The sequence below is a fragment of the Rutilus rutilus genome, assembly GCF_951802725.1.
Source record: "Rutilus rutilus genome assembly, chromosome: 2".
Classification (NCBI taxonomy): domain Eukaryota; kingdom Metazoa; phylum Chordata; class Actinopteri; order Cypriniformes; family Leuciscidae; genus Rutilus; species Rutilus rutilus.
The window spans coordinates 29,327,476-29,348,254 of record NC_140210.1 but is presented as its reverse complement, the minus strand read 5'-3'; the positions used below and the strand labels follow the sequence as shown (position 1 = coordinate 29,348,254).

The 20,779-nt window shown below is 39.0% G+C and overlaps 2 long non-coding RNA genes across 2 annotated transcripts; both read right to left on the bottom strand.

Moving 5' to 3' along the window:
• Positions 1–5,634: 5,634 nt before the first annotated feature.
• LOC311285273 lies at positions 5,635–7,073 on the bottom strand. The gene is made up of 3 exons (XR_014626330.1): positions 6,991–7,073; positions 6,774–6,885; positions 5,635–6,136 (listed from the first exon to the last, which is right to left on the bottom strand). It is a non-coding gene; the product is annotated as an uncharacterized lncRNA (long non-coding RNA).
• A 12-nt stretch (positions 7,074–7,085) lies between these two features.
• On the bottom strand, positions 7,086–9,110 carry LOC311285266. The gene is made up of 3 exons (XR_014626327.1): positions 8,804–9,110; positions 7,291–7,387; positions 7,086–7,188 (listed from the first exon to the last, which is right to left on the bottom strand). It is a non-coding gene; the product is annotated as an uncharacterized lncRNA (long non-coding RNA).
• Positions 9,111–20,779: the final 11,669 nt, after the last annotated feature.

The following is a 20,779-nucleotide window of genomic DNA, read 5'->3' as shown; positions in this document are numbered from 1 at the left end:
TAAACATGAACCTCGACTGAAACGCAAAGGGGGAGGTGTTGCTGTAATTTATAGTAATATTTTCAAAACCACTAAGAAATCAAGTTTTAAATATAATTATTTTGAAGTGTTGGTGCTTAATGTAAAAATATATAGTGTAAACGATAAATCACGTTTGAGATTTGTCCTGGCTACTGTATACAGGCCACCAGGGCACCATACAGACTTTATCAAAGAATTTGCGGACTTTCTATCAGAATTAATATTGACTGCAGATAAAGTACTAATTGTTGGTGATTTTTATATAGAAATAATGAAAAAGATGCATTGGGATTGGCATTTAAAGACATTGTAAACTCAATTGGAGTTAGACAACATGTGTCAGGACCTACTCATTGTCGTAATCATACTCTAGATCTAATATTATCACATGGAATAGATGTTGATGCCGTTGAAATTCTGCAGCAATGCGATGATATCTCAGATCATTATCTAGTGTCATGTAAATTACATTTATCCAAGGCTGCAAAGCCGACTCCGTGTTATAAATATGTTAGACCTATCACTTCTGCCACCAAAGATTGCTTTATCAATAATCTTCCTGATCAGTTTCATCATCTCAGCATCCCGGATAGCTTAGAAGAACTTGATATTGCAACAGAAACTTTTAACTCTCTCTTTTCCAGCACTTTAGACACAGTTGCTCCGTTGCGCTTAAAGAAGATTAAAGAAAATAGTCCAACGCCGTGGTACAGCGAGCACACTCAGGCCCTTAAGAGAGCAGCCAGAAAAATGGAGCACACCTGGAAGAAAACAAAACTAGAGGTATTTCGGATTTCATGGAAGGAGAGCTCGATTACTTACAGAGAGGCTTTAAAAGCTGCTAGATCTGCTTATTTTTCAACCCTATTAGAAGAAAATAAACATAATCCTAGGTATTTATTTGAAACAGTGGCTAAACTAACGAAAAAGAAAGCTTCAAGCCCAGAAGTTTCCAAGCAACACAGCAGTAATGACTTTATGAACTTCTTCACTTATAAGATTGATAATATCAGGGACAAAATTATAACTATGCAATCGTCTACTACAGTATCGCATCAGGGAGAGCATTGTAGTCTCCCTGAGGAAAAAAATGATTCATTTATTGCTATAGGAGAGGAAGAATTTTGCAAACTCGTTAATTCATCTAAATCGACAACATGTATGTTAGACCCTATTCCGACTAAGCTATTGAAAGAGATGCTCCCAGAGGTCATAGATCCTCTTCTTAATATCATTAATTCGTCTTTGTCTCTAGGATACGAACCAAAAACCTTTAAGCTGGCTATGATTAAACCGCTTGTTAAAAAAACGCAACTTGATCCTACAGAATTAGTCAATTACAGGCCAATCTCGAATCTGCCTTTTCTGTCAAAGATATTAGAAAAAGCAGAATCCTCACAACTGTGTTCCTTTCTTGAAAGAAATGATATCTGTGAGGATTTTCAGTCCGGATTTAGACCGTACCATAGTACCGAGACAGCTCTCGTTAGAGTCACAAATGATTTGCTCTTATCATCCGATCGTGGTTGTATCTCTCTATTAGTGTTACTTGATCTTAGTGCTGCATTTGACACCATTGACCACAACATTCTTTTAAATAGACTAGAAAACTATGTTGGCATTAGTGGAATTGCACTAGCATGGTTTACATCATACTTATCTGACTGTTATCAGTTTGTAACAGTAAATTAAGAGATGTCTTATCGAACACAAGTTCAGTATGGCGTACCACAAGGCTCAGTACTAGGACCGCTGCTGTTCACTCTGTACATGCTACCATTAGGAGATATCATTAGGAAACATGGAATTAGCTTTCACTGTTATGCTGACAATACTCAGCTGTATATTTCTCCAAAACCTAACGAAACTACCAATTCACAAAATTAACGGAATGCATAGCTGATATAAAAAATTGGATGACTAGTAATTTCCTACTTCTAAATTCTGAAAAAACAGAGATTCTAATTATTGGACAAAAAACTTCCTCACGTAATAACCTAGAATACTGTCTAACACTTGATGGCTGCTCTGTTAAGTCTTCGTCGTTGGTTAGGAACCTGGGTGTGCTCTTTGATACCAATCTTTCATTTGAAAGTTACGTGTCTAGTATCTGTAAAACTGCATTTTTCCATCTTAAAAATATATCTAAATTACGCCATATGCTCTCATTGACAAATGCGGAACAATTAGTTCATGCGTTCATGACATCAAGGCTAGATTATTGTAATGCTCTACTGGGTGGTTGCCCTGCACGCTTAATAAACAAACTACAGCTAGTTCTACCAGAAAGACTCGGGAGACTAAATACTGTGACAATTAACCATTTATTAGCAACCCAGCAAGCAATAAAGTTCTTTGGCGTAGGCCCCGTCCGTAGCTCGTAATCTGAGGGTCCGGACTCTGCATATCCTGCCTGAAGATCAAGGCAGGGGCGCAGCCGACCCCTGTGAGGTATGGAAGGGACCATCCTGGTGGTGGTGGTGAGGAGGATGAGGGAAGGATTCAATTTGGAGGAGGTGGGGAGGATGGTGGTGAATTGAAGCGTCAGCACCTGCGAACTCAAACATGAGTAAGTACCGATCTTATATACCACAAGTGTTGGAATGTGATTGGATAGATAAAAAGTAGAGTGACGTAACAATTAAGTCTTCCTGGCAGAACTTAATGCTAGAGCTTTCATTTCAAAACGCAGCAGCTCGAGTTCTTACCAGAACCAGGAAGTATGACCATATTAGTCCAGTTCTGTCAACACTGCATTGGCTGCCTATTAAACATCACATCAATTTAAAAATATTGCTGATTACTTACAAAGCACTAAATGGTTTAGCTCCGCAGTACTTGAGCGAGCTCTTAACGCATTATAGTCCTTCACGTCTATTGCGATCTCAAAATTCCGGCCAGTTAATAATAGCTAGAATATCAAAATCGACTGCTGGTGGTAGATCCTTTTCCTATTTAGCACCAAAACTTTGGAACAGTCTTCCTACCATTGTCCGGGAAGCAGACACACTCTGTCAGTTCAAAGCTAGATTAAAGACACATCTCTTTGACCTACCATTCACATAATACATTATAGACTTCTATAATTCAATGTTAGGCTGCATAGATTAGGTCAGCCGGAACTGGGAACACTTCCCATAAATCCTGATGTACTCGTTACATCATAAGAAGAATGGCACCTACGCTAATTTTAGTGTCTTTGTTTATCCCGAGGTTTTCCCGCAGCCTGCCGGATCCAGGCCGTATCGCCTGGATCAGGAAGGACCTTCGCCTGGACCCGATGTCAGCGCAGTGCTGAAGTGCCAACTAGTCTCTCCCTATGGAGGATACCTTTACCACTCTACAGATAAAACGTTGTCGGGAAAATTCGTTTTGCGTACCTACCCCGAAGTGACAAAATAAAATAAAATTCTGTATAAAAATTTATAAGGAAAGACCAGTACTTTGTTTAGGCTTGGTTTGTAGGGAATTACAAACCTGCGCACATATATTCAAACGCACATAACTATGAACGCCATCAGCGTTTATCACAGGTTCGCGTTTAAAGTCTGTGTAGAGAGAATGGTGTCGTCTTAGCGCCCCCTAATTTAATAACAAATGATCGTTGCGACAGAAGCGAATCAATCAAAACTAAATTTAGCTGGAAAATAACTTTATTAAAGAACCGCTATAAAGCCAAAACAATCTCTGTTACCTTAAATTATACGTTTATCTCTGTAAAGCTGCTTTGAAACAATCTACATTGTTAAAAGCACTATATAAATGAAGATGACTTGACTTGACTATCTGCAGTCCTCCCTATGGGATGCCTCCACAGGTGAGGCAAACTATGTTAGAGACTCTGTTTAGGAAACAGACAGGTTGTTGGCAAGACTAGGTCATTAAATTAGACCAGGTCAGCCTCCCTGGTGGCATGTGGGGTTGACTTCATGTCCCCCTCAGAAAGTGACTAGACGGGACTCCTTTGGACCCCCTGGCTATATTCCCTTAACCCTCTGGGGACCAAGCTGTTTTTGGGGCCCTTGAGATGTTCTGACATGCTCTGACATTTGTGCTTTTTTCAGTTATTTATAAACATGTTAATGGCAAAGGTGTAAATTCACTCTATATAGCACAAACAGGCCTACCATAATATGCGAGCAACATGTATGTAGATGTTTGTATTTTTAAGAGAATAATGTTTATGCATGGTTATTTAAAAAAATAAAAATGAAAGTTGCTGAAATAAGACCACAAAACTCATACAAAATATGTGCCCACAAGACTTTTGACTAATGGATGTTTTCTCTTCGAGTTCTAGCTTCAAAATTATGTGAAAATAGTCTTGCTTTATCGTTCACAAAAAAAAAATACATTGATTTAAATGGTGTAAAACAGGTTTTGCTTGGAAAGCCAATATGCGAGGGGGAGGAGTAGTTTACACCTTAGTCCCACCCACTCTGCATAATGACTCTGCATAATTAGCCATTCATTCAGGTGTGACACTGACTGAGCCACAATGCAAGGACAAAATATATATTTTGAAGAAGACTTATATTGACCATTTAAGATTTTGCTTACATCTATCTTGTAAATATGTTTTGCTATTTTATTAAAAAGGTTACAATTACAACAATAATTACAATTTCAGCAATATTTCTGCAAAAAAGTACTCTTTCTTTGTAAAAAAAAAAAAAAGATTATAGGCCTACATTTTATCATATGTATTCATTAGTTTGAATATAGCCAACATTGGAACATCTTAGTCTATGACTTTATTTTTGACAAAATAGTATTTTATATATATGAGCAGAAAAGCTTATTTGATGTGACAGTATATTCTACAGTAAAAACTGTACCCAAATCTAGTCAACAAAATGTTGTCTTTCATACTTCGCCTGACTGTAACGTTGTTTTTATGAAATATTAGGGCATAGCCTATAAATGTTAATTTGCAGTTTAATACGTTGCTTATACAAATACATTTTATTTCAACATATTTCAGTCGATTTTTACTCATCTCAGTAGGCTATAGCAAAGCAGTTTATTCTTTCACACACAGACGCGCAATTCATATTTAGGCTAAACAGTCTTTACAAATATGTACCCTTCATTCATCTCACAGAAACGCGATTCATATTTAGGCTAAACAGTCCCCAGCTAGCAAAAATTGTGCGGGCCGAAAGCGGCTCGATTAAGGCTAAAACAATCGGCCGATCCTCGGCATGAATCTAGGTCCGATTGCTCTGCGAGCGCTCGGTTTTAACGCGGCCCGATTAAGGCTAAAGACACTCGGCCAAGCGCTCGGTTTTAACGCGGCCCGATTGCGGAACCCCGAGTGAGAGGACATAAGCTCGCCTCCAATCCCGTTCCTTATTTGGGCTTATTTTAACTTTGATTTCCATTCATATCAGGTTAATACTAAAATTGCTTAGCAGCCGTTATTTATGCAAGATAAACAGAAAGTAAAACAGCACAAGGAAGACAGGTTTCATGTTTAATGCATTTTTTATTAGACCACACTACAAAAATAGGATAAACACACTTTTTAATAACAGATTTGAATAGAATAGAAATAATAATCACAGCATTAATGTAGAATCAAGGAGTTCAAATACAACTTTCCATTATCAACATTTTTTACTTTGAAACATTTAATTCTGGCCCACTGCGTTTAGTTGTCTATGCACACACACTTTTTAATAACAGATTTGATTTGAATTGAAAAGAATAGAATATAAATAATATCACAGCATTAATGTAGAATCAAGGAGTTCAAATACCATTTTCCAATATCAACATTTTTAACTTTGAAACATTTAATTCTGTCCCACTGCGTTTGAGTTGTCTACGCACACACTTTTTAATAACAGATTTGAATTGAAACGAATAGAATAGAATAGAAATATCACAGCATTAATGTAGAATCAAGGAGTTCAAATACCATTTTCTAATATCAAAATTTTTAACTTTGAAACATTTAATTCTGGCCCACCGCGTTTTTGAGTTGTCTGCCTGTTCGCCCTCTGGCTTCGGCCAGCATCCCTATCAGAGGCTAGCCACAGCCACCTGGTGATGAGCAGCTCTGTTTCCTCTTCTGTAGAATCTTTGGTCAGGGCATTGCGGCGGACTGCATCTGAGAAAAACACAAGATAGAAGAGGGCAGCATGACCACGTGATGTTACTCAGCAACCACCAAAACTTCATTTGGATGCAGGGCTCTACACTTACATTTCTTTTTAATTTAAAAAGTTTAGGAGCACAGTCAAAAATTTAGGAGCACCTTCTGATCAATGACAAATTAACCTACCCATTAAAAGGCGATATTTAATCAAATTACTTGCAGGGGCTTTTTTTTTTTTTTTTAAGCGCATATTCTTAACTAAATCACAGCCTTTGTGATTTCATGATAGCACAATGCTATATTATGATTGTAAATGGTTTTAAATAGATCGCGTAGCCTTAGAAAACGGTGTAATAATGTTATTCATGGATTCTCGTCTGTGGAATGCGCCACTTCCGGTATTTTGCCGGTTACTCAACACGGGTAAATTGCAATTGAGTTTTTTTTTAAATCAAGTACTCGACTTTAATCGAGGAATCGTTACAGCCCTAGTTTCAATGGAGGGTGCACCCATAGAACCTGATCAGGTCAGTCGCACTGGTGCTCCTAAATACTTTGTCACTGTCACACCCAGTAAAAAAAAAAAAAAAGTCGCACTGTAGAGCCCTGGGATGTCACCACAGTGCAGTTATCCAGAACTGACACTCACCCAGAACCACACTTTTAATGAGTCTCGCCAGTGAAGTGTTCATTGCTCTTTTCAGGACCCAGCCCACAGTGTCTTTAAGAGTCATGCCTCCGACCATTCCAAGGAGAACAGTCTGAAACAAAGACATGTAACTCGTTAGTTATTTAAGGAATATAGCATGAGTGAGAGTGGGCACTGTCTTTTAGGAATGATCTGATTAATGCATAATTTAACTCACCAAATTCTTCTTCTCCTCTGGATTCTTTAATGTCTCCTCCAAACATTGTAGCTCCTAAATAGTTGAAAGTGGGAGGCCAAAATGTGTTGGGTCTAGCGTGAAGTCTGGAACTGCTGGAGATTTGTAGGAGCTGCATCAGGATGAGCAACTGCTGCTCTCTGATAGAATCAAGCTGGATAAGGATCTCCTTAGCAATTGCTGTAAGACACAAGAAAAAGCAGGCATAACAGATTAGTAGCAAAACATTGTATGTAGATATGTCAGAGTAAACCGAGAGAGATCACTTTGTAGAATTCCTACCTGTAGACACAGCCTCCTGAGAAGACTTGGTGTTGAGACTCCATGGTCTTCCATGGTGTTGTTTTCCATGGTTGTGTTGACATTTCTGCCTTTATAACTGAGGGGATTATAATCAGAGGAAGGTTAAGTTTAAAATAAAAATGTTGAATGTAATATATTTTTCTCCTGGTCCTTATTTTAAATAGGTCATAAAAAATATCAATATTATCGATATGACCGATATGAAACGCTTACATCATGATACAGTTTTCAGCCATATTGCCCAGCCCTAGGGTAGCTAATAAACTTTTCAAACCTGTCTGTACAGACCGCATTTAGCCAAAGGTAATGTTGATGTTAGCTATAAAGTGCGATTTCAGTTTGCGCCATAAAAGTACAACTAGAGGCCAATTCACACCGCAGACAAACGCCAGCAAACACCAACAAAAAAAGTCACCAACAAAAGTTGGCCGTTGTATTCAGAATGTTATGAAAAATAAGTGTCATGTTCACACTGCCCCAACAGACAGACACCGACAAACTCAAGCACCCACGGAAAAACGAGATATTCATTCATTTTAACCAATACAAGTAAAAGATTGCAGCTTTCAGACACAACTTTCTTCTCGTTTTATATTGTTAAATGTCGAGAGTGCATCTGTTACAGGCCCCTGTGCAAAAGGCCATTAAATGCACTTCACGACGTCATGTCACAGCATTCACAAAATGGCGGACGGTCTGCACATAGATCTTCACAACCCAGAACATTAATACACAAAATATTTGCAGCATGAACGAATGACAGGACTCGTGTGCATATTAAGTTGTTGTATCATACCTGTAAAAACAGGAGCGAACGTGTCAGCATAATCATAATCCCCAGCAACTGTGAGGTCGCCGGCGCAGCTGCTCCTCTAACGTTATAAGAGTCCTCAGTTCATTTTCATAATAAGAGTCCCGATCTCACTCAGCAACAGACATGACCCAGCTTTCAGCAGACCAAAGTCCCACATCATTCCTCTATTTACATAAGTAAAATAAATATTTTCTTACAGGATCAAAATGTGCACATACTTTAGGACAAAACGTGTTTGTTGGCGTTTGTCTGTGCGGTATGAATTGGCCTTAAGCCAGCTAACATTTGTTCCACTTTATTTTCTTCCACAGATCAAAGACTGTGCTCGTAAATATCATTCACGTAAATTGCATTCAATAAAAATGGTGTCTAGCCTAGCGACTAATTCTTTGCCAACTAGCAGAACGAAAATATGATCTGCTAGCGCAAAAACAGCGCAGCTACCGTTAGTCAACATTAGCTTCGTTCGCGCCATAAAAGTAGCATATTACCCCCATTTGCACTACTTTACTCAGACAAAAATTTGATATTGTTGTCCTAATCTTTCTTTTCGTTTCATCTACATTTCAATCAACATTTCAGCAACAGTTCGAAATATGTAGGTCGACGTAACTCGATTGAAACTATGCTCGGCATGAAATGTTGATGCTTTTTAAGGAAATTGAACACAAGACTTACCTCAAGTTCACTGTAATGACGCAGGATCGAAAAGGGATGATTTTAAGTCAGGCGTTGAGTTTTATCTCACCGAAAGTGAGACACGTCATGCGTGCTGACGCTTGCTGCAGCAACTGTTGAAATCGGCTTCATACTGGTAAACGCATCTGAGCCGAGCGCCCAGAGTTTAACCGTCACTGCTGGTAAACATTTGAAATAGCAAGTAAAATGAATTTGAGACTCAGTGTTGCTAACAAGACGTTGTGCATGTAGGCTACCCATCCCATCAACCCAAGTAAACACAGGATAGCTAACGTTACATCTTAAAAATTATGTTGGCCGGTAGAAACATATTTTGTCCGGCATTTTGTTTCTGTTACCCACCATTGGTAAACGAGCCAAAAGTTAACAAATAGATGCCTGCCTGCAGGTGGCAAAGTGACTTGGCCTTATTGCGGTTGCCACTACTCAGCCGATGCGCGACTGACTGCAATCACCGTGACTGTGCGAGTGATGTCAAGCGCCCATGCATGTTTAAAATACACGTAAAGAATCTTCATGACAACTAAATATTTTTGCTATGGTTATAAATATTAAAGAATGCTCTGTGCAAAATGACACTCGACGAGTATAACAAATACAGTCAGGAGTTTACGTCAATTTTAAAATAATTTTTATGTTAATTATTGCTACATTAAAACCATCCTTTATTTAACCTAAGCCGAGACATTTCCAGAAGTGGTCCAGATCATACAGAAGCTAGAGCCGAGTTACCAGTTACGGTGAACATGAATCGGCCCAGTGCTTTACAGCCGTAACAAAAATGCATGTGCCAGAGCGAGCTGCGGGCCACAATCGGCCCGGTTAACACACGCCGATGCCGAGTCTAATGCTGGGTACACACCAAAAGATTTTTGACATCTTATAAGATTTTCAAAATGTGACAGACCACAAACATGAGGACAAAAAATCCTAGATTTAAGCGTTTTGCTCCTATAGTGTGTGGTGTGCCATGATGTGACAAAGACAGCACACCACACACAAACAGATTTTCAACCAGGGTCTCGACTATGAACACAGGAAATCTCGCAAAATATCGTGAGACTTCAGAATAAGCATGACAGACAACATGCAGGAAGAAATTGCGATAGTGTTTGGAATGATTTTCACAGAAAATTCACGTGAAAAAACCATTGTACCTACCATTGTATATAACCTTTTATACAGAAATATATTCATTCTTTATTGTCTTTATTTATTCTTTATTGGATTTATTGTCTCTTTAGAAAAAGTTATTTAATCCCTCTATAGAACCTCACTGAACCCTTAACACTCAGCTTCTTCTTTTTTTTTTTTAAATCTTTTTTTTTTTTTTTTTTGATTTTAAGAATTACAGTCAGGGGGGTACAAAGAGTAAAGCCGATAAACAAACATAAAAAGACAAATACATAAACAGTGACAAACTTAAAAGTTAAACAAAAATTTGAAAATGTTTACAGATTGAAACGCACTTTGCAGCTTTCTTATTTTTCAAACCCAATTGTGTTTAGGTATTGTAAAATTTCTGCACTTAAAATGAAAAACAAAGGCTTGTTTCCTAGAAATTTACACTTATGAATACTAAATCTTAACATTAAGCTTCCTGCAAGTGTGTGTGTGTGTGTGTGTGAGAGAGAGAGAGAGAATGACCGTGTCTTCCATCCAGGCACGGCGCCAGGATTCCAGTTTTGGATGGGCCAGACCAATTGTGGGTGGGCCTTAAATTAAAAACGTTAAATAAAAAAAATAAAAAAACGTTATCCAATCACTGCTTGGATATATAAACTGCAAAACTATTGACTAATATAGCCTACTGTTATATTATCTGTGCGTATACATAATATAGATTTTAATAGCTTGATGCTCTTTAAATATTTTGTTGCATTGTTAAAAGTTTCGGTGCATAGGACAGACCTATTCGCGATCGCTCTCCATGGTTCTGACCAAAGAAGAGCGCTTTGGAATCTCCATTACGCATCATACGCATCATACTGGGCTGCATTTTCCGATAACATTGTCTCATAGCGCGCTACGAAGACTATTAAGGTATAACTTAACTAAAGGTATACTACCACTAAAGGTATATCATTGCTAGGCGTCTTCAGAGCTATCATCCACTCGCGAGGCAGAGGCGCTGGCGCCCTCCTAGCAACAGCGCTGTTTTTGGTAAAAAATGATTTTGACGACTTCATTAAGTTTTGTTTTATAGAAAACTCCTTTTAAAAGATTTTCGTTTTGTATAAATTGTATCTTAATTTTGATAAATGTTTTATCAATCAATTTTCCGTATTTAATAAATAAGAAGCATATACAAGCATATACAGCAGACAATGTAATAAGGCGCCGGCACGATCACTTGCATTGCACGTGAACTGGAGGGCGCCGAAACTCAGCTTGTGCCTCACAGATTTGAGAAATATGGGTTATCTATTACAGAAAGCTTGAAATGTCTACTTTTAAACGAAAATATTCAAACCAAAATAAATAGGCTAGGCCTACTCTCTGATTATGTAGCCTAATCCATGAAATGTGCATTTCTCTCTCGCATTGTCAACTTCATCTTTGCAGCGACACAGAAAACACCAGTTTATTCCTAAACAATTAAATGTCTCCTTGCTAATTTAGACACATTCATAATTACTTTAACCGGTTCTTTGTGGCAAGCTTTATGCGTGCGGTCATAACGCTTATTATCCTGTAGGATAGCAGCCTAAGTAATTAAATTAATATAAAGGGGCGATTTGTCCATGAATGGCTTAAATTAACAACTACTAGTCGACTAGAAAAAAAAAAAATTAGTCGGAGGCAGCCCTTATTCCACATATTTTCGAACCAGCAGGCCATTCTTGGTTGAGCGAGCGACGCTACGGAATGAGTGAGCGGAGCGGAATATTCAGAAATGCGCTCTCTACTCACGAGCTCTGATCGGAACAAACCCGAACCCCACTGTCTGCTGAACTTGCGCAGAAACATCCAAATAGACATAGCCAGCTTTTTTAAATTGTTTTTAAAACTAAACATTTAGACTATTTTAGTACAAATTATGAGCTTATTGACGATTTTTTATAATTCTTGACAAAATTTGAATATATTACGTTTTTTTTGTTGTTGTTTTTTTGGGTGGGCCTGTTGAAAAGTGGGTGGGCCCAGGCCCGTCAGGCCCACCCATGACGCCGTGCCTGCTTCCATCATCTCGCTTTCTGATTGGATATTGTTTTGTTCCACATGATGATCTCCAGAGCATCTGGGGGTTCCCCCCACACATCAGGATTTCTGATCTTAAATATTAAACATGTTTAATATTTACGATTCGCGATCGGAGCGGCTCCGACATTCTTCCGAGCAGGTTCGGACACTCTTAACACACCTCACACCAAGGGAAAATCTGATAAAATAATCTGTTAAACCATCAAGATAATCGGGACATAGCTAGGATTGTCGGAAGGGGGGAAATCGGCCCAAAATCAGCCCGATTATCTTTTGGTGTGTACCCAGCATGCCGCAGGCGCCGCGGGGCAGCCGAGCTCGGGCCGATTGCTATCTGGGTCTTTACAAATATGTACCCTTCGTTCATCTCACAGAAACGCGATTCATATTTAGGCTAAACAGTCTTTACAAATATGTACCCTTCGTTCATCTCACAGAAACGCGATTCATATTTAGGCTAAACAGTCTTTACAAATATGTACCCTTCATTCATCTCACAGAAACGCGATTCATATTTAGGCTAAACAGTCTTTACAAATATGTACCCTTCATTCATCTCACAGAAACGCGATTCATATTTAGGCTAAACAGTCTTTACAAATATGTACCCTTCATTCATCTCACAGAAACGCGATTCATATTATAGAAACGCGATTCATCTTTTTGTTTACATAGGCCTACAACGTTATTCCATAACGTTATTCCACATTAACACTTGAGAAAGGATAACTTAGCCTACCTCACTCCTCAGCGGGATCTGCTCCTCATATCAGCACGGAAGATTTTCTCCATAAGGTAGGCTATATTATGCCTCTTTGTTTACAGCTGATGTGGGGGCGTTTCACAGACTGAAATGGTTCTCAGAATTTGCGTTTGAATAGCACGCGCTCTCAGGGGAGTGGTCAAATTACTTTTGAATGGCTCGTAATGAGCTCGACTGGAGTCGCTCTCTTTTTATACAGATTACAGAAGCTGATAATATTTGTTTTTTATATAAATTACTTCATTTAAAAGCTGCGATCTCAAGCTTTATGCCCGTGGGTCTGTTTGCCTGTTTGACTGAATTTTCGCGGAGTTATAGATCATTTTCGAACGCGTTTCAAATGGGAGTTTACTGAGAGAGAAGGCAGAAATAGCATCATGTTAGTTTTTCTTTATTTGTCAAAAAGCAAAGCACTTTATTTTTATTGTGAGTATAGCCTACAGAAAAAAAATAGAAACTGAACAGGATCGATTGATGTATTACACGAAAATGAAAGATCAAAATTAACAGAGCATTTTGTGTTTATTTTTCATTGCTAAAAAAAAAAACGAGCAAAACGCACGAGCGCGTTTTTGGTCCCCAGAGGGTTAAAGGAACCCCTTACACGGAAGTTGTTGGTTCCAAAGCCTTTGAGCAGCCTTGTTAGGCCTTCAATGTATCGGAGGCCTCTTTGAGGATTATAGCTTGGGCAGTGGCCGTAGGGAATACTGTTACTGACAGCCTGTATGTGACCCGAAGGGGGAGTGTTTTTGGTATTTCAGTGAAACTGCCGTTTTTTGACGTATTTTTGTCACAGCCATAATTTGGCATGCACTCCCCTCAGCATGGCAGCATAGGTAGATCGTTCCCCTTAGTGTTCTGACGCAGTGCGAGTTCCCTTTCGAAAGGGAACATCTCAGGTTACGACTGTAACCTATGTTGCCTGAGAACAGGGAACGAGACACTGCAGCTGCGTCCCAAATCAAAGGGCGCATCTGAAGCGTTCAGACCGGTCTAGCCTACGAAGGATTGTTCTTGTCGCCTGGCAACTGTGACAGCTAACGATGACGAGCGGAAGAAATACTGGACTTTTTTATATTCAATTGGGTTTTATATTCAAAAAGGGCTACACGGAAAATACATGACCCGGCAGCGCCGGGGCTGAAACATCCTCACCATGTCCTCCAGTAAAATATAAAATATAAAAATGACAATAGCCAATTCTGGCTCCATAGCTGTTTACTCAATTATATCAAATGAATTATCAGGATGGCAGCAATCCTCTCGCACCATTGCTTGGCGCCAGGAACGGTGATCAGAAACACCTGGTTGCGCAATTAGGAAATCCTACGAAGGCTACATGGTGCGTCCTTCGAAGGACGCATAGGCTGCATCCTTGAAGTCTGCAGTCCTTCGAAGGATGCAGCCTTCACATTGGGACACAGCTAGTGTCTTTTCGCCATGCCTCGGGGATGCCTGCTGAACAGTCCCTTCAGACGATAAGTTGTTGACATGTTCTCCAGGCTCCCCTTATATACTTCCGGGTCGCACTAGTGATGATGTCATAGGCTGTCGCCGGCCAATAGGATTGCCATGATTAGATAAGCGTTTCAGACACCGGTTCACGTGGAGGCGTTCCCCATAGCTTTCTGACGCAGTGTCTCGTTCCCTGTTCTCAGGGAACATAGGTTACAGTCGTAACCTGAGACGTTATATGTGTTTGCGCACATGATATCAGGAAGCAACGTAATACGCACCTGTCGACAGGAGGGTGACGGCGATGTGCAAATCGAGTTACCCCTCCCACTTCTGCTAGTTTTACTGAAATATCTTATCCTGTGCAAATTAATCTTACAGACATCTTGTGGTACAAAATTGCCTTGCCTTGCCTTGCCTTGCCTTGTAAAGTTAATCGCGGTCGAATAGGGCTTATGCCACACAAAATGAGTGTGGGTGAGAAAACATTATGCTTGGTACGTTTTTCATTCAAACTTGGGTCTTTAGCCGACAGTTTAAATACCGTCTGGCTAGCACACTTCCTATAATGTATACGCATTAAATCATTAGGCAAAGAGTAGGTGTTTTTTTTGTGGCTGTTCGAACACATTCAACCACACAAAAAGCTACACTATGAAAGCAATCCGGTTGAATGCGTTTTCGACTACCTCTGGAAGTGGTCGAAAGTGGACAAGCTCAAATTGTTTTAAACCCTGTATTTAGTGTTGTAGCGTTTATACGCCCACGTATAAATATTATTAATTATTGTTCATAACGGAATATGACCAATAATTAATATTTTAATTATTTTTAATTATTTTCAGAATTTACTGTAGCAGAATCAATAGTATGATCATTTTATCAGTTCATCCAATGAACAGAAAGCATAAACAAGTATTAACTCTAATATCTTCCTGGCCAAGAAAGAATTAATCCCCAGCTAACAATAAATTACGAAGTAAATTAAGGGTAAAAGCATAGGTAACTTAAATCGAAGTTCAAGACAATAAATCTGATAAGCACACACGAGTAATCTCTTTTAACTACAAACAATACTTTATTGATTATATAGGCTACTAACACATAAAGCTAATATCTAACACAAACACACGCACACACACACATACACATTCATACGCGTTGCAGAAAGGGATAGAGTGAGGAAAGAGTGGGTTTAAGAGTGAAAGGATGAAATCTCACGATTCCATATACACTTAGACATGACCTGAACGAACCATCAATCATTAATTTAACCCTTCTATCGTTTTAGGCAGGTTATTAAAGTTATATAAATACACCAGTTAAGATTTTAGCCTGCATGGAGGTACTTGCTTGTCTTCTGCGTTCCTTTTGGAATTCCCTTTGTAGCGTAAGAAGGGGGATTCCCTTGGTTCGTCCGTCGGCTGGCCTCCTCGTGCTTGGATAAATGTCTGTGGCGTTCCAGTCACGTGGTGTGCTGGAGCTGCTGAATGAAAAGTCTCTGAAGTTGAAAGTGTTCGTTTGCAGCCGTGAATCGTTGTCCGAAGCTTTGCCGCAAAACTTAACTTATAACCGAGACTTTCAATCGGAAAGGGAAAATAATACAAAGAAAGAAATGAAATGAGATATGGAGAGTAGTTAGATGACTGGAAATGAATCTAACCCATCTGATGTTAATTTGGGTTGGTCTGCTCTTCAGTTACATGGTTACAAGTCTTGCTTTAGATCTTCATCTTTTTCTGCATTTGTTGAGAGTTCTTCTTCAGAGCGAGAACCGATAGAGAGCTTCGAGAGCAGAGAGAGAGCGGGCTTTGTTTTTGGGTCTAAGGTTTTAAACTAAAATTTTGTCCAACCTCCAGGATGAGTTCTGGCCAATTAGACACTGGCTGAATTTAGGAGGTGACGTTCTTTTCAGTTCTGATCGTAAATCATGCTTATCTGTGCTCTCCTTACTAACAGAGAGAACAGGGGCCACAGTTTAGACATGATTTCTAATTAAAAGAAGATCAAAACATATTACACCGATATCATTCAAGCCATCTTGCTAGTTGTGTTCGTAAGATAGCATTGATATGAAACAGTACACACTTTCATTCATTCACTCCTTCTAATAGTTAATATAATAACTATTACCTGAATTAAATGGGATCAAAACATATTATCTTATATGCATATAAGTGGTGGAAACAACCCAGGATTAGGTAGTTGCATGATTGTTTGATCATGAGTCCATTGAAAATTGTTCTTGAATGATTTTATGTATAGTTATTGATAAGAATCAGTTCTCTGGTGAAGAGACAGAACTCTGTTTGTTCAGAGGTCTTAAGGAGGAGGTGTTCAGGAATGTTGTCGGGGGTTTCAGTAACATCTGCTGGTGTCGATTCTTCTTTTAAAGGGTCTTTTGCAGACTCTCTGGCACCGGGATGGGTGACTTATGGCTCTGGTCTTGGTGATTTGACTCTGGAATGTGCGGACACTGTCTTTATCTTAACCAGTCCGTAGTAGGCCACAAAGCTAGCCATTGACCAGTTATGTGTTAGTGCCGGGGGCTCCTTCAATTAGTCAGACCGGTGATGATCATGAGACGTTCTGAACAAATCTTCCCCCCTCAGTCATCGAGAAGTAGAGAATTTGAATTAATATTCAAAAAGAAGATTAGTTGGTGGTTGCTTTCTACCCATTGTCGCTACAGTGTCGTCCACTTGTGATCGGACTGACCAGACCACATCTTAATACCAGGTGTAAACAGGGCCTTAGAAAACAAAATATTCTGTGTTGAAACGCCTTAAGGCGAGGCACGGCAGGCAAAAACATCGTTTTTTTTTTACTGGTCAATTTTGAGATTTTTGGATATTTGTCTTCAATAACATGTCTTCTTTCAGACTTGTGGTGAAAAAAAGTCTGAAATACACATTTAGGTCTTTATTTTATTACACTTTGTCTGTTTGCGTCTGTAGATTTCTCATAAATTCAACAAAAGTTTGCGTTCTTAATCATCCCGCTGCTCCACGATCTCTGCCTGCACACTGTCATCACATGCACCGCTGGAAAGCTCTCTCTCTCCTGTACAATGCTGTCGGATCCAAATATGGTCATTTCCTTTTTATCAGCAACCAATCGTGAAAGTAAAAGGGCTGAATGCGCAATCTCATTGGCTGATGATAAATCTTTAAAGCCCGTTTTCTCAAAATGACTTTTCTCTCATACTCCAAGTCTGAAATCTCCACTTCAGTAGCACCTATATACACCAAACTGTCCAGTCTTGTACCTAGTTATATTATGAAGACATTTACAGAGGGATTTGTAAATATATTATTCCTAGCCTGATTTATATAACATTTTATTCCAAAAAACATGACGACAATATATTTTTTTAAGGCTATTGACAGTATTACAGGATAACAAAAGTAGATATCCATAAATCCCTCTGTAATTTGTTTCCCATCTAATATGTGAACACAATGAAAAAAATATTTTTAACCTTGCTTTATCCAATACTCAGATTTCGTTTTTTTTTATATATATATGCAAATTAGCGCATGTTTAATTAGATATTAAAAGTTTTTACAGAAAACTTGTAATACATTTTTTTTCTCATCTTAATATAGGTAATCAACTGGGAAAGTTTCATGGTGATATCTGCTAGTTAAAAATTTTACCCTATTCACCTGTAGTGTCTCGCTTAACTAAACTTCTCTAACTATCAAAAACAAAACATACAGGGGGTGGAACAGTAAATGCTTACATACTTACCTGCTCACTCCTTCCCAGCCTTACACATAAAACAAAAATTGACTATACTTGAGAAAAGACATGAACAATGCAAATCAGTCTAAACTGTACACTCAGAGGCTGCGTTCACACTGCAGGGCTTAATGCTCAATTCCGATTTTTTTGCAAGGCCGTTCACATTTCCAATTGACCTATGGCTAAGCCACGCCCCCTCCACTCGCTCGGACAAACAGTCAACATTCGGTAACAGGCGCTATGGCAGCTGTCACAGTAGAAGACATTTCACAGGAGGCAATTGATGATTTTTGGAGACAGAAAGATTATATACCATCTCGAAGTCACCAAAAGGGCATTAACTATGCATTGGAGGGTTATATTAATAATTGTATTGACGAATGAAAACTGACTAACTGCAATGCATTTCAATGGACGTGGAAGCAGAGAATGTCCGAGTGTATTGGGCAGGGCTCCAGACTAACTTTTTTCACCTCCGTCCTGGAACCGTCCTGAAAAACGATTTGAACCGTCCTAAAGTGAATGTCAACCGTCCCAAAATAAACATGTTGTTTCTGTACTTTGTTATTATCATCTATAGTTGTTAGCTGTTAGTCACATAATAAAAACACCATTAAAATGTTTATGATATATATTATTATATTTATTTAGCTCCATTCAAAGTAGTTATCTGTAAACAGGTAAAAAACAGATTTAATAAAAAATAACAGGAGTTAAATGCTTTTTTGTATTCATGCAGAACAAATATTTTTTTTTCCTTTTTCTTTTTTTACATATACGAAAATTAAGATAAAAATACATACAGCTCAAAACGTTTTTGAGTTGGTTGGATTAAAAAAATAACAAATAAATACTGGTGACTAGCCTACATATCTCAAAAATATCATCATTCTTTATTCTTTCAAGCAGCAGACATACTTATTTGTATGAATTAAATATAATGAATCATTATTAAAGCTATTAACGAGCAGTGAATGCTTTTCTCTTTTTCTTTTGTTGCTTGATCAATATTAAGGACACAGACCGCATTATTAGGTTTATTACCCACTGTCACTTTAAGACATCGGATCATGTCCAATGACATGCGGATCCAATTGCACTGATGCACATCCGATACACTCAAAACTGTTTAAGACATAACCAACATAGTTTACGTGAATACTCTCCAAAACGGACATTTCGACATAATGTTGTGTGTATTTGTCCATTCAGACACGAAAGAGAGCTCAATTCAGTACTCGCGCGCTGTATAACTTAGGTGTCTATGTGCATGGCTGCACGCTTCGGGTCGGGTGTGTGCGCACAGAAAACCGTACCGAATAGAGCTCTTTTTTTGCGTCGTCACTCTTATTCAGATCTATATCTGTCTGCTCTACTCATTCTCCCAGACGTTTACATTTTTTAACGTTTTATGAGACATGCAGCGCATGTCAACCCGTGTGCCGCTGGGTAGATCAGCACGTTACAGTACAAATGTGCGCATCTACCACAAACGCAGGACATCAGTTCTGACTGGATCGCTTCCCAAATCGTCACTATCTAACATTTTTGTCTAGTTTTTATTCGTTGACGAAAATGTCAATAGATTTTCGTCATGGTTTTTGTCATTAAAAACTAGTTTTTATTTAGTTATCGTCTCGTTTTTGTCTGTGAAAATAAGCCATGTGATAGATGTACCGCGAAACAAGTCTCCGGGTGAGTAGCCGGCCAGTGATAGTAACTATAGTAACAGCATGAGAAGACGCGCTCCGTTGTAGTCAGCGCTTGGTCAGTTAGTATTTAAATTTTCTAAGTAAGATTACCCTAATAGTAATAAATGAACACACATACAAAAATGTCTTTCGTCCTGTAGGCGTCCTGGAGAATATTTCTGTTCGTCCTAAACACATTTTCTGCCGTCCCCAGGACGATAGGACGCCGTTAGTCTCGAGCCCTGGTATTGGGTTAGCTATGCGCACTGTGATTGGCTCATCGCGTTTGGGGATGTGGCTTAGCCATAGGTCAATTAAATGTGACCTTTTGTGATCTCCTGTGTGAACGTGAAATGACCCAGAAGTGACCCGCATGCGCAAAAGAGTACTCAACGGTCAACGACGTCACTTGTTGTTTGCGGAAGTAGCTAAACTTCAACTGTGATTCACTCACTCACACACACACACACAACACACGAGCGCGCGCAGCGACCGTTACACAAGAGCCAGACAGCAGCCGCTGACCTAATATCAGCACAAATAAGTTAACATAACGTTAGTCTACTCTTATTCACATTGGATATATAATGATGGTGGCTGTGGGCTTTTATTTATTTTTTTAATTAACGGGCTCGTCGAGGTCGACCCGTTCGGCAGATTTACCTCAGCTCGACGAATATGCAGTCCGTTTTCAAACCTATGTTTCAAACCGACGACTACTTCAACGCAGACTTATGACGTTTGTCGCGTATCAATGACGTGCGGGTCGGATACATGCGACCTGGCCGTTCAGACTGAAGTCGCATTTCAAAAGATCGGATACGTATCGGATTTGGACCAATTACCCAAGTGGCCTGGGTCGCATTTGAAAAGATCGGATCTGTGTCGTTCAGACTGTCATGAAAAGATCAGACACAGGTCGCATAGGGGCAAAAAAATCGGAATTGGGTCGTTTCAGCCTGCAGTGTGAACGTAGCCAGAGTCACAACTTACAGTATTTAACAACTTGTGAACAAAGTGTACTTATATATAAGTAAAAGGGATAGTTATTCCAAACCTGTATGAAATTCAATATCTTCTTTTGGTTGAAATAAT